Consider the following 27283-nt stretch of genomic DNA (forward strand, 5'->3'; position numbering starts at 1 on the left):
AGATACGATTAGATAATGTTTTAATGAGAAAAAGATCTTTCCACATTCCAATATTCCAGCCAAATGTATTCTTCCGCACTCACGTACGCCATTCCACTAATGGCTGTTGTTGGGAGAAGACAAAGAGAAATACCCTAACCTTGTTTCCTATATTTTCTGTGATTAAACATCGCACATCTTCCAAAGGTTGGTACCGTTAATTTAGATACGAGGTCAGGTTTATTAAGTATCCTTTTGATAATTTTCAAATATAAAAAGAATAGAAATGTAGTTTGTAATGTTGGTAGGGCTACTCCATTTTGAGTCGGCAGTCATAGGTCATGGCATTTTACCAATGGCATAATTTAATAGGTCTAAATATTATGTATTGCGCAAGTCAAAGTTTCATGTGTAATGAATATTAGTTTTAATAAGCTACAGAATTGAAATAATTTCAGTTTCCTGGTTCAGAGGATTCTTCAATAATGTTTTCCCTTCTATCTGAAATTATATTTTTATTTCAAATTATAAAACGAAATTGTGACTGCTAGGATACTGGGGTGTTTTGAGTCTCAATTAATTGTAAGGTAGGTTACCATTTTGACAGGCCATTTTTACGTTTGTCCTTGTTTACTGGTTAATATCTATTTTACTTCTATCGGAACTGGAAGTTGCAAGTAGAAGTGGAGTATTGGTGCTATTTTTACACTTTTCTTTATGATGAATTTACCAAGTACATTACTTTTGAGAAACTGATTATGGGGTACTGCGTATGTATTGCTTGTATTCGCTTTTGGCAGCTTTCTGCTTTTTGTGATCCGTGCATTATACAGTAATTATCCCACACGTCAAAGAGTCGACAGCTCAGAATTACATTATGCTTCAGTCTTAACTATATAGAATTTCATAAGTAAACTGTTAGTGGTGTAACAGTATACTGGTACTTTTTCTTTAAATTTTTACTTTGCTAGTGTATTCATTGTGTTATACTTTAGTGTTATTGTTGTATTAACTACTGTACAGTATATGAAATGCCGTATTTCACCATAGTAGGCTAATGTAGATATAGGCTACGTATGTGGTGATTTTGAACTGAGCGAGTCGACCTACAGAAAACAGCGAACACTTAGTGTTCCTTAGCTAAATAAGCTGCACTCTGGGGATAGTGCTGTGCATATATTACAGTAATATACAGTACAGTATCAGTGAATGTTATAGATAAGAACAGGGTTTTGTTGTTACGAGTGTCCAGATGAATAGCGTTAATGTGTGTGTACTGTACCGTAGTCTTACCATGTACAGTACTTAGTACATGTGTATACATGTACTGCACACTTACTGAATGTTTTCTACTGCATTGTAATGCTTCTACTGGGAAAGAAAGCATTTGAAAAAAATATTAGGTAGACCTTGGTGTGTTAGTCGAGCGCACGTAAGCAATGGACAGCGAGTTGTTAGGTTAGGAGTTAACCCACCCTAGGACAGGAAGTATTCACTGATGTTCACTTTTCTGCTTGTCTCTGTTATTTAATCCCAACAAATAGCAAGGGCTGACTGTATTATGTATTTCTGACCATTACTACTTCTGCAAGTTACTAGTTTATGGGGTTTTTCCCTTTGGTACCCAATAATGGTTATGTGGAAGGTAGTGTTGGAAAACTCGTGAACTGGTGCTTTGCCCCAATTATCATGGTGAGAAATGGATAAAACACTGGATAAAGAGTCTAAAAATATATATTGTTCATGTATTTGTTTAGAAATTGTATGATATTTAACCTTTTATCATATGTCACTCTATAATTAGAAATTGGTAGAAGTACGATTTTTCCCTTGCTAATACCCAGTTAAAATATGTAAGTGATCAAATATTAATGATGTGCTATATTTTCTTTTTTTTTAAACTGAAATTTTTAAATATTAAACTTAGCCGGTGAATATATAATAGCTGACGTCTCGGACGGCTTGACAGAAACACAAAAACTCGCGAGCGATCGCCATGAAGGTTGCGGGTGTGCCCAATAGCGCCAACTATCGGCCAGATACCGCATATACATGTAAACAGCCTCAGTTCTTCTCTGCCGGTCTTGTCGACAAGTTGATTCCGTTACTCGCTGTTGACCTGGAGTTTTCGTCATTCTTGGTGAAGTACTTCTTTTTGGTTTTGAGCTTTCGCAGTGACAGGTGTTTTTCTCTTCAATTAAAACTCTTGAACCCTTTTTTGGATAGCGTTTATTGTTGATGACTTTGGATTGTTTTTGGGTTTTCTTTGACTTCAAAATGGCTGACCCTTCTCCTATCCCTGGACCTAAATTTCGTAAATGTAATGCTAGGGATTGTAACAAACGTCTTCCCAAGGCCTCTCTCGACCCACATACCGTGTGTTCTAATTGCCGGGGTAAAACCTGCCAATTAGGAGATCGGTGTGATGAGTGCGTGGTACTTTCGGAATTCGACTGGCTAGGGTTTGATAAATATTCTCGTAAGCTTGAGAGAGATAGGGTGAGGAGAAGCTCCTCTAGGTCGTTGGATTTTTCCTCCTCCCATGCCCCTGAACCTAATCCTTCCCCTGTAGTAGTTGTTCCTGAACCCTCTACTAGCACTCATGAACCATCCATGCGGGATATGTTGCTTGCCATTCAAGCTTTGGGCAAGAGAGTTGAGTCTTTAGCATCGGACCGTAATCAACTCATAGCGGATGTGAATGTGTTAAAGTGTCAGAGTGCCACATTAGAAAATCGTGGGGATAAAGTGATTAGTGCGCAAAGTGTTTTTAGTGTTGCGACCGAGGGTTCGTCTGTTCGTGCTTGTCATTCTACTAGTCCGAGACCTCTTTCAGGCTCCCATGCACCAGGGAGAAGTAATGTCGTAGGACTTTGGGGACGAGAGGCTTTAACCAACGAACAGACGTTCCCTCTATGGTATCGGGCATGTCTCGTCAAGACCGCCCCTACCATAAGACGAGCGAGGCTGTTTTCTCCTCGTCATCCGAAGGCTTCTCGCAAAAGAAACCTTGGAGCAAAGTTTCTAGACCCTTAAAGCGGAAGTCAGTCCCTTCAGGACAGGTCCAGCGTCCTGGCTGTAGCCATTGGGACAGCTCTGACCCTGTGCAGTCATCGGAAGACTGCTCGCTGCTTAAACGAAAGCGTAACACGGGCTCCGAGAGTCTCAGTAAAAGCAATGTTTTGCCGTCACAGACGTTACCATCGTCTCGGCCCGTACCGACTCCCGTTGATCCTTAATGGCTTGTCCTGCAGGATTTGCAGAATAAGCTTGCCTCCCTTATGGAGGAGTATACCGTTGAGCAGGTTCACGATGATCCTCGCCGTTACGCTGATCGAGATCCTGGCCATCAGCCGCCCAAACGAGCCTTTACTCGTCCTGTTGACGTTACGAAACGTGATGTCGGTAGTTTGTCACGTCAGTCACGTGACTTGGAGCCTCACTCGATGCAGTCCCGTGTTGACTTTCAGCCGCTGCCGCAGTCTCGTGTTGACGTTCAGCCGCGGCCGCAAGCTCGTGTTGACGTTCAGGACGTTCGCCAACCAGCTCAGTTGCCTTGTTTTGACGTTGAGCGTCAAGCACCGCAGTCAAGGGTTGTTTTAACTGCTCAATCTAGGCAGTCAAGGCAGTCTCGACTTGACGTCGAGCGTCCTCCCGCTCCTGTTGTTGTTGCTGGTCAGTCCTTTCAGCAGTTACATGACGTAGCTTCCTTGACTGCTACTGATGCTCCTTTGCGTGTGGACTTTGCTTGTCAAGCATTGCCACCGCGGCAGGTCTCTCCCTGGCTTGACTCATCAATTGTCGGACGAGGTTCCTTCAGATGAGGATGTTGCTGATCCTCCACCTACTGATAATCCTTTGGATGTTTTGTCAGACGTTGAAGAGCCTAAGGCTGCGCAACCTTCTATGGATTTTAAGAAAATCATGATGATTTTTAAGGATCTTTTCCCAGACCATTTTGTTACTGCTGCTCCTCGTTCGCCTCCATTAGAGTTTGCGCTAGGCTTAGCTGCTGCCAAGCCTTCTTTTACTAAGCTAGTGCTCTCTCGCTCTTCTAAGAGGGCTTTACGTCTACTAGGCGACTGGTTGGTTACCCGGAGGAGTTTGGGGAAGACGGCCTTTGCCTTCCCTCCTTTTAAACTAGCTTCTAGAGCGAGCGTCTGGTATGACACGGGAGAAGTTCTCGGCTTGGGAGTCCCTGCCTCTGCCCATGGTGACTTCTCAAGCCTCGTAGACTCTCCCCGTCGCCTGGCCATGAGACGCTCTAAAATTTGTTGGTCCTCCTCGGACCTTGACCATCTCCTTAAAGGGGTTTACAGGGCCTTCGAAGTTTTTAACTTTTTAGATTGGTCTCTAGGAGCATTAAGCAGGAAGATCTCGTCTGCCGACCGGGATGTTTCCGTGCTTATTATGTCTTGTATGGACAAAGCCATCCGCGATGGCTCCAATGAGCTCGCCGCCACCTTTACGTCTGGAGTCCTGAAGAAGAGGGAAACCCTTTGCTCTTTCCTTTCAGCAGGAGTTACTCCCTGTCAAAGATCGGAGCTTCTCTTTGCCCCCTTATCGGCTGCCTTGTTTCCTCAACAGCTGATCAAGGACATTGCTGCTTCGCTTGTACAGAAGGATACACATGACCTGATGGCTACTTCTGCTTGCAAGGTAGCTCCTTCTTCATCTTTTGTTGTGAGGCCCAGAATCGATACTCCTGCGTCTAGGTTTATCCCGCCTTTTCGTGGCAGAGCCCCCAGCAGGGGAGGCGCTCGTGCCGACGGAAAGAGAGGCAAGAGGAGAGGATCCAAGTCCTCCCGTGGCAGAGTCTGACTGCCCACGTCCTCAGACAGCGGTAGGGGCCAGACTGAACAACTTCTGGCAGGCCTGGGAGAAGAGGGGTGCAGACCAAGAGTCTGTGTTGTTGCTCAAGGAGGGGTACAAAATACCTTTTGTACGCAGACCTCCTCTAGTAACAGTTCCTCTAGACCTCTCTCCCAGGTATCGAGAGGAGTCAAGGAGACAAGCTCTACATCAGCAGGTGTGTCTGTTGCTAGAGAAGGGAGCGGTGGTGAAAGTCTCGGACCTTCAATCACCGGGATTTTACAACCGTCTCTTCCTAGTCCCAAAGCATACGGGAGGTGGGAGGCCAGTGCTGGACGTCAGTGTGCTCAACGTTTTTGTTACAAAAACAAAATTTACGATGGAGACCACGAAGTCCGTCCTAGCAGCGGTCAGAGAGGGAGACTGGATGGTCTCTCTCGACCTGCAGGATGCGTACTTCCACATTCCTATTCACCCAGATTCTCAACCGTATCTGAGGTTTGTTTACAGGAAAGTGGTGTACCAGTTTCGAGCACTGTGCTTCGACCTCAGCCCTGCTCCTCTCGTGTTTACAAGGCTCATGAGGAATGTGGCAAAATTCCTTCATTTATCGGGAATTCGAGCCTCCCTGTACTTGGACGACTGGCTTCTCAGAGCATCGTCCCGTCATCGCTGTCTGCAGGACCTTCACTGGACGTTGGGTCTGGCAAAGGAGTTGGGACTGTTGGTAAACTTAGAAAAGTCTCAACTGATTCCATCCCAGACGATTCTCTATTTGGGGATGGAGATTCGCAGTCTAGTTTTTCGGGCTTTTCCGTCTGCCACCCGAATAGAGCAAGCCCTGCTCAAAGTCCGACTCATGGTGAAAAAAGACCGTTGTTCAGTAAGAGGTTGGATGAGCCTCGTAGGGACTCTGTCATCCCCGGAGCAGTTTGTCTCGCTAGGGAGACTTCACCTTCGCCCTCTCCAGTTCCATCTAGACTCACACTGGAACAAGAGCAAGACTTTAGAAGCTGTGTCAATCCCGGTCTCCGAGCCAGTAAAAGCATGCCTGAACTGGTGGGACAGCAACATAAGTCTGAGAGAGGGTCTGTCCCTGGCAGTCAAGAACCCAAACCACGTGTTGTTCTCTGACGCGTCGGATTTGGGTTGGGGAGCGACTCTGGACGGTCGGGAATGTTCGGGTCTTTGGACGTCGGATCAGAAGAGCATGCACGTCAACGGCAAGGAGCTGTTAGCGGTTCACTTGGCCTTGATGAGTTTCGAGAGCATTCTTCGAAACAAAGTGGTAGAGATCAATTCAGACAACACCACAGCATTGGCGTACATCTCCAAGCAAGGAGGCACTCACTCCCACACACTGTTCGTCATCGCAAGGGACCTCCTCATCTGGTCAAAAAAATCGAGGCATCTCCCTGTTGACAAGATTCATCCAGGGGGACTTGAACGTCTTGGCAGACTGTCTCAGTCGGAGAGGTCAGGTGATCCCCACGGAATGGACCCTCCACAAGGACGTGTGCAAGAGTCTTTGGGTGACTTGGGGTCAACCCTCCATAGACCTCTTTGCCACCTCGTTGACCAAAAGGCTCCCGACCTATTGCTCGCCAGTCCCAGATCCAGAGGCGACTCACATAGATGCGTTTCTACTGGACTGGTCTCACCTGGACGCGTACGCATTCCCACCGTTCAAGATCGTCAACAAGGTACTGCAGAAGTTCGCCTCTCACGAAGGGACAAGGTTGACGTTGGTTGCTCCCCTCTGGCCCGCGAGAGAGTGGTTCACAGAGGTACTTCAATGGCTGGTAGACGTTCCAAGGAGTCTTCCTCTAAGGATGGATCTCTTACGGCAGCCCCACGTAAGGGATCTTCATCAAAGCCTCCCCGCGCTTCGTCTGACTGCCTTCAGACTATCGAAAGACTCTCAAGAGCTCGAGGCTTTTCGAAGGAGGCAGCCAGAGCGATTGCGAGAGCTAGGAGAGCTTCTACCATCAAAGTATACCAGTCGAAGTGGGAAGTCTTTAGAGACTGGTGCAAGTCATCATCCATTTCCTCTTCCAGTACCTCTGTAGCCCAAATAGCAGACTTTCTCCTACATCTGAGAAATGTTCGCTCCCTCTCAGCGCCCACTATTAAGGGCTACAGGAGCATGTTGGCGTCTGTATTCAGACATAGAGGCTTAGATCTTTCCAATAATAAAGATCTCCAAGATCTCCTTAAGTCTTTCGAGACCTCTAAGGAGCGTTGATGGCAACTCCTGGATGGAACTTAGACGTGGTCCTAAGGTTCCTAATGTCCGACAGGTTTGAGCCATTACATTCAGCCTCCCTGAAGGATCTCACCCTCAAGACGCTTTTCTTAAGTGTGCTTGGCTTCGGCTAAAAGGGTCAGTGAGATCCATGCCTTCAGTAGGAACATCGGCTTTTCCACAGATAAAGCCACATGTTCACTTCAGCTTGGTTTCTTGGCCAAAAATGAACTGCCTTCTGGTCCTTGGCCTAAGTCATTTGATATACCTTGCCTATCAGAGATCGTAGGCAACGAGGTTGAAAGAGTACTGTGTCCAGTTAGAGCTCTTAAGTTTTATTTAGCTCGTACCAAATCCTTACGAGGTGGATCTGAGGCCTTGTGGTCCTCAGTTAAGAAGCCATCATTGCCTATGTCTAAAAATGCTTTGTCGTATTTTATTAGATTTTTAATCCGAGAGGCTCATTCTCACGAGTGAAAAAGACCGTTGCTTGCTTAAGGTCAAGACGCACGAAGTAAGAGCTATAGCAACTTCCGTGGCCTTTAAGCAAAACAGATCAATGCGAAGTATTATGGACGCGACCTTTTGGAGAAGCAAGTCGGTATTCGCTTCATTTTACTTAAAAGATGTCCAGACTCTTTATGAGGACTGCTACACACTGGGTCCATTCGTTGCAGCGAGTGCAGTAGTGGGTGAGGGTTCTACCACTACATTCCCTTAATTCCAATATCCTGTTAATCTTTCTCTTGAAATGTTTTTAATCTTGTTTTGGGTTGTACGGAAGGCTAAGAAGCCTTTCGCATCCTGTTTGATTTGGCGGGTGGTCAAATGTCATTTCTTGAGAGCTCCCAGATTAAGTGTTTTGATGAGGTCCTGTTGTATGGGTTGTCGCCCTGGATACTTCAGCTCCTGTGAGTCTTTCAGCATCTTGAGAGGATGGCTGGGCTTCGTGAGGAAAGCGGACTAACAAGGCAGAGTAATAGTCAGAGTCAGCTTCCTTACTAGGTACCTATATTTATTTGGGTTTTGTTATGATATAACTGTCAAAAACTCTAAGCATATACGCCTTTATTGTATTAATACTGGTCTCTACCCACCACCATGGGTGGGAATCAGCTATTATATATTCACCGGCTAAGTTTAATATTTAAAAATGATATTTTGATTATAAAATAAATTTTTGAATATACTTACCCGGTGAATATATAAATTATAGGCCCTCCCTTCCTCCCCGATAGAGACCCAGCGGAATGAGAAGAACTGAGGCTGTTTACATGTATATGCGGTATCTGGCCGATAGTTGGCGCTGGTGGGCACACCCGCAACCTTCATGGCGATCGCTCGCGAGTTTTTGTGTTTCTGTCGAGCCGTCCGAGACGTCAGCTATTATATATTCACCGGGTAAGTATATTCAAAAATTTATTTTATAATCAAAATATAATTTTGTTAGCTTTGGTGAATGTGCACATAATTGTCCCAGGTTGGTTTATTCTACAGGTACTTTTAGTGTACTAAATTGTTAAGAAAAAAAAAACCAAACAGAATAAGCATAACATCGTTTAGGCAGGCCAAAATTATCCTAAAAGGCTCAAGTATGCATCACAACTCCCAGATTATGGAGGGCCTGATTGGGAAATCAGAATCATGGGGTAGGGTTGAGCACACATTGAATGTATTGCACTAATCGGGAAAAGGAGGCATCCGTAAATTTCTTCATTATCTTATTATCAAAATTCATCTCTCACTATGTAATAATACAAAAATTATCTACGATATATACTGTATATGAAGGCACAGAGAACTAAAGGGAGGTGTTAGCCTAGGCACCAAGATCGAGCCTTTCTCTCCTTCTAATTGACATTTGGATCATGATATTGACCACTTGTATTGCTGTGGGGAGACTGAGCACCGAGAGCACATTTTTCTCTTCACCCCAAAAATGGCTGTTATGGAAGCCACCTCCATAGCCAGTCTGCAAGCAACATCCTTGCTGGACCATTGGCCCAGTGCAGTATCATATTTCACTTTTCAGAACTTGAGTGACTCTAAGAAGAGGAAGAATTTTACAGACTTTGCATTTTCTGGAACCAGCGCTGTTACTTTTTTGGAAAACCAGTTCAACAACCAATGGGCTAAATTCGGTACTTAAATACAGAGTTATTCCCATTTAATAGGAGTATGCTTTCACCTTTACTAAAATCAAGTTTGTTGAAATTTGTAACAAGGTGCGGTACTTGGTGGCAAGGAACCATTCTCTCGACAGTCAGTACACAGAGTATTCACTGTCTCTCCAGCTGCCAAGAAATACAGACGTATTCCTGGTGCTGTCAACTGGCCGTTTTTATCCTTTATTTTTTTTTTTTTTTATGGTTGACAGTTCGTTGTGAACGAGGTAATCTAAGGAAGACGTAAGGTTTTGCAGTTTTCTCAATAACTGTAGCTTACTGTTTAGTTTGTGTAACCTGCTCATATACTGTAGCTCCCGTTAAAAGTATTCCTATTGCTGATTATTCTCTTAGTAGTGTGTAGTAGTGACAATGCTGTCATTGTAACTTAGGGAGGAAACGTTAATTGGTGTTGCTCGCCATCGATAGGAGAGCTTCAAATTATTCCTTCACAACTGCTGCATTTTCATCTCTCAGCCCTGACAGCTGATCTTTACATTCATCATACGGGTCCACAGTGCTAGTCAGAAGTATTAAAAGGCCACTGCCCTTCTTTTTCCCGTTTTGGAGTAATCAGTCCTCTAAGAGTGTTAGATGGTAATTCCATATAAGTGATTCCTACTGTTTCTCTCCATGGGAGAAAGTGTGTTGTCCAGTCCTTCACCAGTCATCAGTCCCCTACCCAACCCAAGTGACTTAGTGTATATACATAGTATGTTCAGAGAGATTACGTACCGTAATACCGGGAATACATTTGGTTACAAGGTTCATGTATTACCAGTACTTTCTCAACGTTACATGATCGAACACTTCACGTATCTTTTTCAGTGATTTACGTTCTCAGAGCTTCTGGCATCTGCTTTGTCCTTGCTCTTTCATTATTCAGTATCATGAAACTGTAACCTAGAACCTTTCCTATTGTGGGTACAGGCTATGAGAACTTACTGCCACGAGCTTGAGATTTCCTTGTTCCTTGCCCTTTTGTATATTTTATCTTAGGAATGTTCTGATGGTTCTTGCCCTGGAAGGCAGGTTACCTCATGCTTTCTCTACACATCTGGTATTTTCTTTAGAGATCGGTCATGCATCGTGATCACAAAACTTATGATCTGTTATCATGATTGGGAACCTTACAATATAACACTGACTGAACACACGCTTATTCTACAGTCCAGTTATATTGTTGTACGCTATGCCTACATCATTACATGGTAGAAAGGCTTAGTTTCTCACTTATATAACCTGTTCGCCATGCTGTATGATAAGAAATTTTTGGGCTTCTCCCACTCTCAGACCGTCAGCAAAGTTTGGGAAGACACCTTCCAACTTCTCTATAAATTATATACACTTAAGTCTTTCTGGTTCTCTTTCCCTATCTCTCCGATTACTCAACAGTCATTAGAAGACATCAAGATCCAGATATACCCTGATCTACTACCTCATAGCCACAGGTTAAGTGGTACTCAGGTAAGATGTTCATAATTCTTCCTTTATCCCAGGTAACAAGGATGCTGAGGTTGCATTGCTGACACTACTAGAAACTATTGAGATTGAGTGTGACTCGAACTCCCACCCAACATTGTTATACAGGGACATTTCTTGTAGGCTACCACAATATTTATGCTTTTCTGCCATTTTAACTGATTTGAAGGGTAATCAACAGGGTACTAATTACCCTAGATCTTAGGCTGATTCTGTGGACTCTCAAAGAGCCATAATCATAACAGTACACATATCTGCTGATGCTCCTGTATTAAAGTTCTAAAGGAACCCCCCATGGCCAAATCTGCTTTGCCAACTCCATTGCAGATCACTGACATCTATATCTCTTCACAGTTGTAGACCACCCAATATCTTTTGAGCAAAATGGTATTTCCGATTCAGTGCAAAGGAAATGTCTGGGTACCTCTGGAAGTCTTTTGCAGTAGGATATCGAGCATAGTGGGTCAGTTTGTGGGATTGTTGCCAGAGGTAACTCGATGATCAGAGCCCCTTTTACAGTTGAATGTGGATTTTCTAGCCTCATCTTTACTGGGAGAAGTTTCTCTGGTTTCGGTGGTGAAAGGTTGTCACTCAGCTCATCCTTGAATCATGTCTTTGGACTGAAGGGCTTAGATTTTTCCTCCTCATGGAAATTGTTTCTGCTAATGAAAAGCTTTGAGCAGTCTTGTCAATCAAGAAAACAAAGACAACTTGTTTCAACTACTACAAAACAGGCCGGTTTTTAAAAAGAATATGGCATGGAGGAATTACATCACACCATATGGGAATGGAATGTGGGAAAATACTAAGCAAAATAATACGAAGAGAAACAATGTACTGTATGACTATTTAAACTGAAAGGAATAGGCCGAACTATATTACGAAAGAAAAAACAAACTGCGTCTACGAGTCAGAAGGGATCGTTTTTCCGCCAGGCCGCTAGAGGCTGTTCTTTCACCTCCCCATAAGTTTTCACAAATATCGGGTTTTATTAATTCCATGTTTTTGGTAAATTCTGGTATTCAAAGAAAGTTTATAATAACATGTTTAACTTATGCTGAGTGTAATTTATCCCAATTTGTGTTAAAATATGTGAAAAATCCGAAAACAAGCTGCTGTCGTTGACTTCGGCGGATTGTGTTATTAAATTTAGACTTACCAAGACAATTCTTTATAATATGTTTGTTCTTTAACAGTGATTATTGACAAAACATATATATGATGGAGAAATATAGGTTAATAAATAAGTTTCGATTTACAATACTTGGTAATTATTCAAGAACAATGAAGGTGTTCGGACAAAAATACTTCCGACCAATCAGGTATCAGGAACCTTTCCGAGCTAAAAGGGCACCCCTGTGAGTCAGTGCAAATATGCACCGCTATAAAAAATAGACTATAGGCAGCGCTTTATTTAATGGATGCAAATAGAGTTTGGGGGCATTGGCAAAAGATATATTTTTGTTCTGTTTATATGAACGGTAAGGCCATGTTGGTTACTTTAATAGTGTTATGAGAGGTTAGTCCATGGATGAAATGCACCCAGTAAAAAAAAAAAAAACTATGTTGGATAAGCTTGTCATTATTTTCACTATTTTGTATTTGATACATTAAATAAATACTTTATATCCTTTGTAGTTGTTCCGTACCTGACATACAAACCACGCTATTTAATAGGGGTTATTACTTTCAGCGTAGCTGAAATGACGAGCCATTAAAATTTTAACGAGGGTTTACTACCTCGCCGCTAGTTAGCGGGGGTTAGGGGGGTAGCCTGCTAACCACCCCCCCCCCCCACACACACACCTGTGCTTGAGCTCACTTTACTTTTGGCTCGGAGCGAGAACGTTTGTTGCCTCTCTCTCTCTCTCATCGCCTATTAATTTTTGTCTTTTTACTTACTTTTTCTTATACTTGTTTATGTATATATTTGGGAATAGAAATGTAGTAAGTTTTCTTTTCAGTGTTTGTGCTGTGTGTGTGATGTACGACAACAACACTTGCGTAGCAAGGCCACCACAGTTCCTCTTTGTGAGGAACGACCTCTCCCTCTTGGGTCCATCGGTCTTCCCGTCGGCATATTTACGTTAACTCTGCCGCCGCAGGGGAATCGTCATCGCCCGAACCCTCTTCATTCATCTATTATCTTCGCTTTTTCTCTTTTCCTACGGGAAACTTGGATTCTCAGCGAAGGGAATGTGGCCTTTTTTTAGCTTGATTACGGTCTCTCTCTACTCGAGGTCGATCACCTTTACTACAACTACGTACTATTACGGTAGCTCCTTTCACGTTGCGGGTTAGGTTGCTATGCCGTTTGTTTGTTTCAATTATTTTTAGTGAAATCTAATTGTATTTTAACTTTTCAACTTTTTCCGTGGGGAACACTGCCCTTCGGGGGTTCAGTGGTTCTCACTATTATATTCTTAGATGATTAGATGATTATAATTCTGTTTTTATTACAGTTACTCCGCCCACCCCCCCTTCTCCCGTGGATGTCATCTGGGGAAGGTGGGCGCATATTTAATTCTTATTTGTTCCTACACTAAATACAAACCCTCATTCTTTACTATAGGAGATATTCTAGCGCGAGCTGGAAAATACGGCAGAAAAACCTTAACAAGGTCGTTAACGACCGGACAGGTAATTACCCACCTGTCAGTGGTGGGGGTAAATACGGCAGAAAAACCTTAACAAGGTCGTTAACGACCGGACAGGTAATTACCCACCTGTCAGTGGTGGGGGACCACCGGTCGGTAGCTGCTGTTTACCTTCAATCGAATTCTAGCCGTCGCAGTGGTAACACCTCTGCTCCTGCTTTATTTGCTGGCAGACTAGCCTTTCTTTTTTTTTTTTGAGTTTTGATTAATCCTTTTTCTTTGTAGATCATGTCCTCTATTTGAGGAAGTGTTCACAACGCCTTTATGTCACCGCTGTATGTGGATCCTCTTTCCCTATGCCCCGTTACGGAGGTCATGGGTGTTCTCCTACCCTGCGGAGGATGGGTTCCCCTGCCAAGTATGTAGTAGAGGTCTCCACATTACCTTCTCCTCCTACCCCTCCACTTCATTGTCCTCCCCTCTTCGGAGGCTAGGAGGGAGAGATAGAGAAGAGGAAAAGGAAAGATCGCACTCCATTGCCCAGTGGTTCTCTCCGGATTCACAGGCGACATTGGAGGAGACATAATCATTCTTACTCTTCCTATCCTTCTGTCTCTTCACGAGATGTCTCGCCGTTAGTCTAGCACTCTCGTCACAAACTTAAGAGTGCTTCCTTCTTACCCTAACATAGGGCATCAAGAGCGTATGTGCCAACATGCGCATACGCTCCAACAAGAGCATACGCTCCAACAAGAGCATAGCTCCATCTCGTGCCATGCGCTCACCTGCGCACAATCTCCTGCGCGCCACCAATCTTCTGCGCAATGGCACTCGCCTGCACGTGCGCATAAGCGCTCAACACCATCCTACGTGACAGGTAAAACCTGCGCGTCAACTTTCTACTGTTAGAAGGTCTTCTGACAAGGCAGCCATGCTGCCTTCTCCCGCAGCGCCAGTGCTTACCAACGCGTTAGCGCTTTGCAACACACCAACGCTTATCAACGCACCAGCACTTACCGGCGCACCAGCCTTCTCCCGCATCCGCAAGGATATGTGGGCACGCCCGCGCGCCCATATGATTCCACTATGGGGAATTTTCTCTTGCGCGCGCGCTCCCTATGGTTGGCACAGACGTGCGAGATAACTCTCCCGCACCCCTGTGTAGGCCTTCACCTATTCTCACCGAAGAGACAGGTGAAATAGGAAGAGACGTTATCATTCTCGCTCTTTCTCGCCTTCTGTCTCTCACCGAGACTTCCTGCCTCGAGATTATATACTCTCATTCCACAAATCTGAGAAGAACGATCCCTCTCGTCATCGTTCTGCCTCGCTGTCGTCGTCGTGCGAGGGATCATCTCTAAGAAATAGGAGAGAGGCCAAGGGCAAAGCACGTCCTAACCTCGAACCCTCTTCTTCGCATATTAGTTTGAGGGTCTCCGTTCGCTCTAGAAAAAGTCAGATAGAGCGCTTCTCCTTGCTTTTCTCTCTATCTTTAGAGAGATCGCTCTCTCCTTTGATTTAGCGATCTCTGACCCTTTGGGGTCTCGTGACAAGGAAACCTCGGTTTCCCGGTGCGCTGTCCCTTCGTTTGCTCACAGCTAGTTGCTGAAACCTTGGGTTTTCGTGCTTTTAGTCTCGACGACACTTCGGTGTCTCGTGACAAGGGAGACTTCCGTTTTCCCGTTGTTCTAGCCCTTCGGGTGCTCGCAACAGAAACTCTAGGGGCACGTACGTGCACGCTGAACCTTCGGGTTCTCGCAACACGACCTCTAGGGGCATGCACGATCACGCTGAACCTTTGGGTTCTCGTGACACAATTCATCAAGAGCGTTACTCTTATGTCAGAGAGTCTTCGGACTCTTATCACGCGGAGTGTTCGCGTACGCCCATCCAACACTACGCCCATAACGATCAGGAGTTTTACTCTTATGGCAGTGTCTTCAGACCCCAGTCACGCAGGTGTTTGCACGCAATTAGCGCTACACACGCAAATCTCCGATCATACACTCGCGGGATCAATCCCTCGCTCCCGTGTTTCAGACCGGACAACCTCCCTAATTCCTTTGCTCCCTATTGAGTTAAGGATTTTGAGTCTCTCGGAAACCTCGAAAGAAGATGCAGGGGTTCAACCCCTTCTTCTCTTCGGTTGAGAGCAGAAGGGAAAAGTCATGTGGCAGCTCATGAGCTGCCCATGTTACGAGGTAACAATCGTTGTCAACCTGCAACTTGATCAACTTATTGGGAAACTCAGATTGCTGACAGGAGGTTCGCCTCCAAGGATTAGAGATCCTTCCCTTACGAGGGAGTGATAACCTTCCTCGGAATTGGACTGCGTGAAAGATCCATTCCCCTTCTGAGGGAAAGCTTCCCCATTTCAGACAGTCAGCAACCTTCCCTCCTTCGTAAGGAGTTGCAAACAGCTCAATGAGTTTTACCTCTGCTATCTCGTCCCCAAAGACTGTGCTTTCTCCCCTGGAGCTGGGGAAAAGCAAGTGTACGGCTTATGCCTCCTTCGAGGGGAACTTCTCCCTGGGAGTATGCTGGGCTCAGGCAATGTCCTTCTTCGGGAGGACTTCTCTCTCGTTCACGAGAGGAGATTTTTTCGCCTACGTTCTTTCCGTAAAGTTGGGAGAAAACTTGCCTTATGCGATGCCCTCCTTCAGAAGGTCGTCTTTCTCATTCGCGGGAAAGCTTGTCTTAGGCAATGTTCTCCTTCGGGAGAACTTCAGAGAGATTATTACGCCTTCGCTTTTTTCCCATAGAACTGGGGAAAAGCTTGTCTTAGGCAATGTTCTCCTTCGGGAAAACTTGTCTCTCGCTCGCGAGAGAGAGATTATTACGCCTTCGCTTTTTTCCCATAGAACTGGGGAAAAGCTTGTCTTGGGCAATGTTCTCCTTCGGGAGAACTTCTCTCAAGCTCGCGAGAGAGAGATTATTACGCCTTCGCTTTTTTCCCATAGAACTGGGGGAAAGCTTGTTTTAGGCAATGTTCTCCTTCGGGAGGACTCCTTTCTCGTTCACGAGAGGGAGTTTTTTTTACTCGAGAGGGAGTTTTTTTACGCCTACGTTTTTTCCCTAGAACTAGGAGAAAACTTAAGTCTTAAACGACGTCCTCCTTTGGGATGAACCCCTCTCTCGTCCGTGAGAGAGAGATTATTACGCCTATGCTTTTTTCCCATAGATTTGGGAGAAAGTTTGCCTTAGGCGATGTCCTCCTTCAGGAGGACTTCTCCCTCGTTCGCGAGAGAGAAATTATTAAACCTACGCGTTTCCCCATAGAGAGGGGCGAAGTCTTGCCTTGGGCAATCCTTCCTTGGGGAAAATTTTTCCCTCGTTGTGAGAGAAAAGTTAATACGCCTACGCTTTTCCCCATAGGGCAGGGAGAAAGCTTGTTTTAGGCGATCTCCTTAGGGAGAACCTTCCTACCTTCATGAGAGAAACTTGTAGGAGTTTACTGATCTACGCTCCGCCCTCTTACGCCTTTTGGTTCTCCTCCAGGGGCGGAGCGGGAGCCTTGTATTAAGCGACATTCTCCTTCGGGAGAACAAATCTACCCTGCAGAGGAGTTATTTTCATCTGACGTTCTCCCCCCTCGTGCTGGTAGGAGACGTCTTTTTGATCCTACTGGTTCCCCTCACGTTGACCCCTCGGGGTCTTGTGACGATCACCCTTTCGCCGGGTGTGATCGGGAGCCTTTAAACTTTTGTCCTGTTTATCCTACGGGTTCTCATGACCTTAGGAGTCCTTCGGGCCTCTGTGGCGTTGGAATTTCGAGTTCACACGACTTGGAACCTTCGAGTTTCAGTTAGCGAGTAGTCGGGCTCTGCTAACAATTAGCATAGCACAGTGTGTCCGAGCATGCGCGCAATTAGCGCTATGCACGCGATCATCGTCATTAAGAGTTTACTCTTATGACAGAGCCTTCCGACTCTCGTCACTGGTCTTCGCCATTACCTCCAGACACTCCGACTTCTACCATTCTTCCCCTTTTGATAAGAAAGATACGAGGGGTAAGATATAAGGTTTGTCTGCTACTCGCGTTTCCACTTTTTCCTGTAATAACACGCGAGGAATTATCGCAGCCTGAGGATTCCTCGTGAGTGCTGCCGTCGAGGGACTTAGAATCCTCCTATTTAAGGACTCTAAGATCTGTGTGTTATATCTCATGCCTCAGCGATTTGCATCTGTCTCCTCGACCCGTTGTCTCTCCAGCCTTAGACAGGCCATGTATTGACAGTCTGGGGTTCGAGTCCCGCCCAGACTCGTTAGAGCCTCCAGTGCCTACAACCTTACCATCCTTGTAAGCTAAGGTTTGGGGGAGCCTATAGTTCTGTCTGCTGAGTCTTCAGCAGCCACTGCCTGGCCTTCCCTGGTCCTAGCTAGGTTGGAGAGGAGGCTTGGTCGTTGACCACATATGGTCAGTCTCTAGGACATTGTCCTAACGGCTAGTGCGATGTCACTGTCCCTCGCCTCTGCCTTTCTTGAGCGAACTTTAAACCTGGTCTGTTCTCCAAGTTCAGAGACGTCAACCTTCTCCTCTGATCTTAGATCCCTTAACGGCGAGGCTCACACCAGGCTAATCCTCGAAGAGACACCCAACTTTTCTAGGCTCTTCTCAGTCACAGAAGCCTCGGCAAGGGAAGCGACTTCAATGTCCCTTCTGGCTTGCACGTGGTCTGATACAGTTGGCTACCTTTTGAGCCACGAGGACTTGTCAAACCAAACTCTAGGCAGACCCTACAAGAAGTCCTAACTGCTGGGGCTAAGACATGGACTTCTTTACCGCTACAACAGCGACAATGTGAAGCATTTGGATCCTCAAAAGGAAGGATCAGTAGTTCCCAGACTTCCTTTTGTTCCTCAGTGAGGAAAGCTTCTCTCAGTCTCGGCGATTAAGGGCTATTGCGCAGCCTTGAGCCTCATCTGTAGACGGAGAAGGGGTTGACCTCTCCGCCTCAGAAGACATCACCTTGGTTGTTTCGGTGTTGGAGTGATCTTGCCCCCCACTTGAGATTAGACCATCTCCTTGAGACGTGTCTTACGTTCGATGAAGGGTCTGCCCTATGTGCCCTTAAGGGCCTCAGACCCCCTCTGAATCTTAAGACCGTCTTCCTCGTACCTCTGTCCTCCGCTAAAAGGGTCAGTGAGCTACATGGTCTCCTACGCCACCCATTCTAAGAGATGGGGGGGGGGTGGACACGCCTTGGTGGCTAGACTCACAATCCTCCATCTACCGACGGGAGATTTCGAGAATATCCACTCTCAATAGGTAACACAGGATGCAGTCCAGTCGTTACTATACCCAGTCAGGGCGTCAAAGAAACATCTGAGGCGCACCAGACTTTTCAGACCACGTCTCCGTCATCTCTTCCTTGTTCCAACAGGGTAAAGAAGAGAATCTCTCGCAACACCATCTCTTTCTGACTTAAGTTATTGCGAGGTCTTTTCACGGAGACCCAGAGGCAGCACAACCCGGAGCCCATCAAGTTAGGGGAGTGGCTGCCTCTCTGGCGTTAAGAGATTTTTCTCAGTCTCCCAAGTCTTAAGTGTTGGGGTCTGGAAACGCCAATCTACATTCACTGCTCACTATTTGAGCGACGTGACACATAGGTCTCTAGACACCCGTTTTATAGGGCCTATTGTGACAGGTCAACAGATGCTGTTACTACCTTACGCCCTCTCAGGGGACAGTAACCATTGTTTGAGGATTCTGGGTTACACTAGGTTTTAAGAAGGACATCCTTCGATCTTCTTTGTCTCCTTCTCCCCCACATCTGGGGATCCTAGCCTGTATCCAGTTTCAGCTGGACTCGCCAATGGAAATAAAGTACGATACTAATCTGATTCCTCTCACAGAGTATAAGTTATACTCATGGTCACGAGGTTTCCCCTTGGCAAGGTCGGGGGAATCCTAAGTTTGAAGGGGTCCGAGTCGAATGTTCCTGACACACTTCATCCTGAAACATTTGTTTCCATGAAGTTGAAAACCTTCAGTCGTACTGAGATTCTGGGGATCTACAAAGAAAGAAGATAACGGAAGATTGTTGCTTCAAAAGAGTCTAGTCTGAGGACTATCTTCCCTAAAGATAGGGAACTCCTTGGCCACCCTGGCCTCAAGACTAAGTCTCCTATAGTAAAGAATGAGGGTTTGTATTTAGTGTAGGAACAAATGACAAACTTATAAGAGTTTGTATTTTTCCTAACATACACCCCCAAATTCTTTACACAAATCTTCCCTCCATCACCGCCCCCTAGGATAGTCCTAACTAGAATCCGATTGAAGGTAAAGAGTAGCTACCGACCGGCGGTCCACCACCACTGACAGGGGGGTAATTACCTGCCCGGTTGTTAACGACCTTGTTAAGGTTTTTCTGCCGAATTTTCCAGCTCGCGCTAGAATATCTCCTACAGTAAAGAATTCGGGTTTGTATGTTAGGAAAAATACAAACTCTGTTATAAGTTTGTCATTTTATGTTTTTCCCTCGAGGTTCCTCTTCGGAGTTCCTCCCTAGGGAATTTCTGTTAAAATTATTATTTAATTTTATTTTCCCAGTTAACTATGCAGTTTTTCTTCGTTCGACTAGAGAGTGCCAACGAAGCAGAGCTGTCCTGTTCATGCCTGGGGATTCTGCTGTCGCTGCCGTCCCTCAGAGGACGTAGTCATGGGCGTTATCCCTTCTCTTAGAAGTTCTCACGTGACAACATGCCAGCACTTCAGATCCTCTTAGAACGCTAATGGAGGTTCGCCTCCAGGGGTTGGACAACTTCCCTTCCGAGGGAGGTTTCCTCCCCAGATGTGAGGTTTTCTCCCTTCAGAGGGAGAACTCCCCATACCTTAATAAATTCATCGCCTTCGACTACTGTTGCTGCCCTGCGGCCAGACTTTTCTCCCCCCTTGCTGGGTTTCTCTTCCTTCATGGGTGGAGCACAGTCTTGGCTAGTCTCTTCTACGAAGTGTTGACCTCTCTCGTTTGCGAGAGAGGCCACTCATAGAGACTTCTCTTCAGAGAATCGCTACTGCTAAGGTCAGCTTGCCGATCCACCAGCCCTAAGGGGCGTCACCACGAATGTCTCAGGTCTCTTCTACGAAGTGTCACCTCTTTCGTTAGCGAGAGAGACTCCTCTTCGGAGGATCGCTCCTCTTCGGAGGATCGCTACTGATAAGGTCAGCTTGCTGATCCAACGGCCCTAAGGGGCGTCACCACAAGTGTCTTCAAGACTCTTCTACGAAGGGCACCTCTCTCGTTCGCGGGAGAGGTCTCTAATAGAGACTCCGCCTCGGAGGATCAAGCAGAACTTCCAGTGACCTCTACCTTGTGCTGCAACGTGGTCTTTTGGACTTCGGTCCTGGACTCTACACGGACCTTTTACGGTCCCATCGGTGGATGCTGGCCCTTCCAAAGGGCACATCCCAGTTCCTGATCGTCCTGCCAGCTGACCTACCGATCTACCAGCGCAACCTTGAGCTGCAACGAAGGACTTCGGTCCTGGACTCTAAAGCAGACCTGCTTACGGTCCTCATCGGGGCATGCCCGCCCTTTTATAAGGACCCATTCCAGTTCCTGATCGTCCCGCCAGTTGACCCTTCAACCTACTAGCGCGCGCTCGCCTATCTTCATACGCGCGCAAGTGCCGACGATCTTCTTACGCGCCCAAGCGCCGATGATCACCTTACGCGAGCAAGCGCCGACGATCTTCTTACGCGCGCAAGCGCCGACGATCTTCTTACGCGCGCAAGCGCCGACGATCATCTTACGCGCGCAAGCGCCGACGATCTTCTTATGCGCGCAAGCGCCGACGATCTTCTTACGCGCGCAAGCGCCGACGATCTTCATATGCGCGCAAGCGCCGACGACCTCCATACGCGCGCAAGCGCCGACGATCTTCTTACGCGCGCAAACGCCGACGATCTTTTTCGCACGCGGGTACCAATGGTCTCCCGCGTGCGGGCCAATAGTTTTCCGCGTGCGCGTGGGCTCCGATAGTCTTTTGCGCGCGCTCGCGCGCACCGATTGTCTTCCGCGCGCGGCTATCGGCACGCGCGGAAGACAATCTGTGCGCGCGAGCGCCAACATTCTGGTACGCGAGTACGTGCTGACGATCTTTTATTTTCGCCCGCACGGGATCTTCATTCCGATCCTGCACGTCAATATGATTCCTGCGCTCTCTATGAAGTCTCGCCCGTGCGCTCCAGCAGTCTCCCGCACGCGAGCGCGCTCCCAGCGCAAAGGCCAATACCCTCCCACGCGCGAGGCTGCAGGACGATGCGCGGTAAGGGCGCCATCACCGCATTCCCCCACCCCCCGCAAGCGCAGAACAGCGCGTTTGCCGGTAGTGGGGAAGGTTCCAGATAAGTCCAGGGACATTTCTTCCATATCTTCTTTCTTCTTACAGGCGACTCCCCCTCCAGAGGGAGTGTCTGACAGCGCAGCCGTCAGCCGGCAGCCTTGGTTTGGGGCTCTAATCAGAGCGGTAGCACAGGCTTGTTCTCTCTGAGTTGGGCTACAAATCCTTGGCTGCATCTACTCCCCTGAAGAGGAAAAGAGGAGTTTCGGACGCGGTAACTTCTCCGAGGACGAAGCTGTCTCCTCGTAAGTCTTCGAGGCAGGCTCCCTCCCCCCTCAGACTTTTCTCCCTTCCCTTCGGACGAAGATTTCCCGTCCTCAGGAGAGTCACGTGAGGTGAGACATTCCCCCATCACACCATTGAGGGAAACCCCACCTCGCGCGGTAAAGTCTTCTCGAATAAGGGTGGAGAAGAGCCTGCCTCCGTCATTGTTGGAGTCCTGCATCCCTCCCAGGAGGGAGTCAAAGGACTCCAAGACAATATTGAGAGGCCCCTAGCACCAAAATCTATAGGCTCAAACATTCTAAGGTTATGGGAACGAACCTGTTTGAGACTAAGGACGTGGAGCAGGCTGCTGAAAGGTGGAGGAAGTCACCAAGACTCCCTCCTACATAGGGCTTTAACATTCAAGCCCTATAAACATCCAGCACCCCAACAGCCACGTCCCACCAAGACAACGGCAGCAAAGACAGTGGTGTCTAAGCCCTTTCCGGTCAAGGACAAGAAAGACAAGAAGTCCTTCAGGGGAGGGAAGAATCCTAGAGGGAGCAGCCAAGGCCACAAACGCTAGTATTGGCAGTCCCCCTGCATGTCCACCAGTGGGGGGATGCCTACAAGGTTGCGCAGACAGGTGGCAGCAACTTGGGGCTGATTCCTGGATGATTTCCGTAATCAGTCGGGGATATCGCGTCCCGTTCACAACATCTCTACCTCCCCTGAGGACGAATCTGGTGTCATTTAGCACCCTTGCCATGGGATCAGCAAGGGGGCCGGCCTTTAGGGCAGAGGTCCAGATTAAAGCAACCTCCGTTCAGCATGGAGACCACAAACACGGTCAGTCTTGCAGTGAAGCCGCAAGACTTCATGTGTATACTGGATCTGAAGGACATGTACTTTCAGATCCCAGTCCATCCGTCTTCAAGGAAGTACTTAGGACTCAGCCCAGACCACAAGGGGTACCAGTTCAATGTGCTGTGTTTCGGTCTCTCCACAGCACCACAGGGTTTCACCAGAAGTGTTCACCCTAATATCATCGTGGGCACACAGGATCGGCATCCGTCTCCTCCGTTAACTGGATGACTGGCTAATCCTAGCAGACTCGGAGTCATCCCTTCTTCGACACCGAGACAAACTTCTAGGACTTTGCCAGGATCTGGGGATCATGGTAAATCTCGATAAGTCCTCTCTGCTTCCCACTCAAAGACTGGTTTACCTAGGTATGATTATAGACACCAATCTCCACAAAGCCTTCCCATCAGACGACAGGATAGCAAGGCTGAGAGGGGTCGCAAGCCCTTTCCTCAGTCGAGAAGAGCTTCCAACCCAATCGTGGTTACGTTTCCTTGGTCACCTTTCATCCTTGGCTCGTCTAGTTCCCAACGATCGCCTCAGGATGAGATCTCTCCAGTGGCGCCTCAAATCCTGGTGGAATCAATGTTGCGATTCCCCGGACGTCATGATCCTTCTGGGTCCTGCGGAACGGACGGACCGCCAGTGGTGGGTGACAGACGAGAACCTACGAAGAGTAGTGGATCTTCTCGTCCTTCCCCCGGATTTAATGCTGTTTTCGGACGCCTCAAAGAAAGGGGGGGGGGGAGCGGGGCACTTTCTGTACCACAGGACCTCAGGCCTGTGGTCAGAATCAGAAAAGTGCCTCCATATAAATCGTCTAGAGATGAAGGCCGGTTTGTTGGCCCTTCAGCAGTTCCAACAATACCTGGCGGGTCACTCTGTAGTGGTAATAAGCGACAACACCACAGTAGTGGCTTACATCAACAAGCAAGGAGGTACCTTTTCAAAGCAGCTATCCCATCTTGCAGTAGAGATACTGAGATGGACCGAAGTCCGCTCGATTCATTCCAGACGAGGAATGTGCTCGCCGACAATTTGAGCAGAGCGTCTCAGATAGTGAGTATCGAGTGGTCTTTGTGTCATCTAGTAGCCCACAAAGTCCTGACTTTGTGGGGTTCCCCGACTGTGGATCTGTTCGCGACAGCGCTGATCTTCAAGATTCCACTGTAATTCCCCCGTGTCCCGGATACCAAGGCGCTCTGGCAAGATGCCTCCCAACAACGGGGGGACAACATCAATGTGTACGCTTTTCCCCCGTTCTGTCCGATGAGAAGGGTGCTGAACAAGACCAGAATATCGGTCAATTTTTCAATGACCCTCATAGCTCCGCTATGGCATCTGCAATTCCTAACTGAACTTCCGAGAGAATTCCTTCCACGACACAATCTACTCATACAACCACATGCCAGCATCTTCCATAAAGCCGTAGCTTCGCTTCGACTTCACGCCTGGTGACTATCCAGCATCTCCTCGCTGAGAGAGGATTTTTCGCAACAAGTTGCGAGTAGGATGTCTGGACATCTGCGAAAATCATCCGCATCTGTCTACCAGGCAAAGTGGAAAGTCTTCTGTGGTTGGTGTCGTGGAAGGAGTATCTCTCCACTTGATGCCACTATTCCAGCAATAGTGGAGTTCCTCGTGTTTTTGCGGGAAGAAAATGCGCCTTTCAGTCTCGGGGGTGAAAGGCTATCGCTTAGCCTTTAAGTCTAGCCTTCATGCTCAAAGAAATGATCTTTTCTTCTTCGCTGGAACTTTCCCTACTCATACGAGGTTATCAACTTACTTGCCCTCAGTCGGATGTGAGACCTCCTCCATTGAACGTGGTTCGAGTTCTCAGGTCTCTTAAGAGACCTCACTATGAACCAGTATGACAGGCTTCAGTTCTCTGCCTAACTTGGAAGACGGTGTTCTTACTAACTTTGGCTTTGGCCAAGCGAGTCAATGAACTTCATGGTCTCTCATATGACATAACCCATGCAGGGGTATGGGGGGGAGGTAACGTTCAAAGTCGTCCCTGAGTTTGGTGCTAAGACTCAAAATCAGGGGGTGCTGGACGCTCGGTTCGACCTTCCGGATTCGAGTCTCCATTCTGTAACAGATGTCCCAGACCTTTTTCTACTGCACCCAGTAAGGAGTCTGAGGCTATATCTCAGAAGAACGGCTGCAGTCCGTCCCCAGGTGCAAGCATTGTTAGCACTGGAAGGATTGAGAAGGTTCACCAAGAACACCATCTCGGCATGGATTCGTAGGGTGATCCATCTGTCCCTGAATCCAGACCCTCCTCCGTCACGTCGCCCTAGAGCACATGATGTCAGGGGCGTAGCTACGTCCCTGGCCTTCAAGAGAAATTTCTCAGTGACATAGGTCCTTCAAGCTGGGGTGTGGAGACATCAGACGACCTTCACAGCCCACTACCTGCACGACGTGACCCACAGGAGGCTCGATACGTTTTCTATCGGCCCTGTGGTGGCTGCACAACAGCTGGTTTGAAACCTCAGGCTCCTTAGTGGACAAGTAGCAGAAGGTTGAGGGCATTGTTACCCGGTCTTAGTCTGCATGAATGAAAAGATTTGTCTGGCCCTTACTCTTTTCTTCATCATCCCCTCTCTTGGGGAAAGCATCATCCTGGGTTCTCTGCACAGCTGACCTCAAACCCCTGCAGGTAAACCATGTTTCCCTGTATTCCGAGTATTAAGAATAATACTGTCACGTCCCCATACCCTGACGAGGTGGTATTGGGAGAGTCCTAGCCTAAAGTTTCCTTCTAAGGGACTACAGGTCAACTTCCTAGTACGAGTCACACTTTATTTTACCTTCACACACAGCTTGCGTAGGCCGCAGTCCTTGCGTAGCAAGGTTCTAGCTAGGTGCAGGGACTCCTTATTGCTGAGTGCGAATACACTCAAATATTGAGTCTAAGGGCAAAGCCAAAAGCCAGTACTGGCAGGGACTTTCTACCCTTCCTAATGGGTGAGTCACCCTTATTAAATAGCGTGGTTTGTATGTCAGTTACAGAACAAATGACAAATTCGTAGGCAATTTGTATTTTTCCTAACTATACAAACCTTAGCTATTTAATCAAACTTGGCCGCCAGCCCTATCCCCCTTGAAGTCCTACCTCCAGGCAAAGTGAGCTCAAGCACAGGTGTGTGTGGGGGGGGGGGGGGGGCAGGCTACCCCCCCCCCCCCCCGCTAACTAGCGGTGGGGTAGTAAACCCTCGTTAAAATTCTAATGGCTCGTCATTTCAGCTACGCCGAAAGTAATAACCCCTATTAAATGGCTAAGGTTTGTATAGTTAGGAAAAATACAAATTGCCTACGAATTTGTCATTTTACCATTCTTAATATTTCACTAAAAGTAAAGTCTTGAGATTGAAGTGCACAAAAAGTCAATAGATTATTTGAATAAGACTGATATACTGTATGTTTACAATTAACACATTTTATTTATTTTTTCAGACAAGACTCATCAAAAGAGGAAAGTAAATTGAAAAAAATATGTACCGAGTATTGAGACATTCGTAACTATACCAAGATGAAGATCAGCAGCGAATAATCCGAGATTTACTAGAAAAAAACATCCAGAAAGTTTATGACGAAGACAAAGCATATAATTTAATTAATTTATGATCTCAAAAGGTGTCCAGAATCATCTGGGCTGAAGTGGCCCGCCTATCATCGAACTTCTCTAGGGTATTAAAATGCCCTTAGGAGAAATATCATCATAGTACTACTAGTAACTTGAAAGGTTCAATTGACCAGAGTTATTGAGAGTTTAAGGGTTGTATTACAATGGTCACTATATTTGCAGTATATCAAATAGGTTCAATATCAATCAATGACTGACTATAAATTGACCAAAGTTATTGAGAGTTTAGTTTTGTGTTACAATGGTCACTCCATTTGTATCCCATAGGTTCAAAAGCAATCATAAACTGAAGATGATAAAAGATTAAAGTTACAGTAAACATCTAATATAAATTCATACAACATCGATATTGCCAGATTATTAAAAGTTTATCAACGTGTCGTTATCTATTGAAGTGAATTTAATTATCAAACTTATTTGCTTTTCAGTCTAGTAGTGCATTAAGTATTTTACTACCTCTTAATCTTAAAAAAAAGCGCATATAAAGCTATTCCTATTTAGGATTAAATCATATCCATCTTTCCGTTAAAAAACGCACGAGATTCTATTTTTTTTATAATAGATTCTAAACGCCCAAACTTTAACTTGAATATTGGGTCCAGATTTACATTTGAGGTAATTTGATTTGTCTACTTAAAAGTTCAGAATTATTATTTTATATTAAAGATGAACAATCATCCCTTTAGTTTCCGGAAAACTAGTTGGCTAGGACGATTATACCAGTGATTAATTGATTACTATTACCTGTTAAGGTAATTAGCCGGAGTAATGGATTGGTTTTATGTTATGTATTATTGTAAATGTTTTTGAAAAGAGGAAATTTAACAATATGACAACCAATTAAGACCAACAAATGACAGTTAAATGTAAATGAGGAAGGACTTTTTTAGGAATTTGCTGCTCATGTTTTCAGTTTTCTAACTAGTTTTGAATCAAA

The 27283-nt window shown here is 46.3% G+C and overlaps 1 long non-coding RNA gene across 1 annotated transcript; it reads left to right on the plus strand.

Annotated features, from left to right (window-relative positions):
- The first annotated feature begins 101 nt into the window (after positions 1-101).
- On the plus strand, positions 102-26254 carry LOC137659569 (uncharacterized). Its single transcript, XR_011047582.1, has 2 exons — positions 102-186; positions 26157-26254. It is a non-coding gene; the product is annotated as an uncharacterized lncRNA (long non-coding RNA).
- The last annotated feature ends 1029 nt before the right edge of the window (positions 26255-27283 follow it).

Source organism: Palaemon carinicauda, chromosome 20 (genome assembly GCF_036898095.1).
Source record: "Palaemon carinicauda isolate YSFRI2023 chromosome 20, ASM3689809v2, whole genome shotgun sequence".
In the NCBI taxonomy this organism is placed as follows: Eukaryota; Metazoa; Arthropoda; class Malacostraca; order Decapoda; family Palaemonidae; genus Palaemon; species Palaemon carinicauda.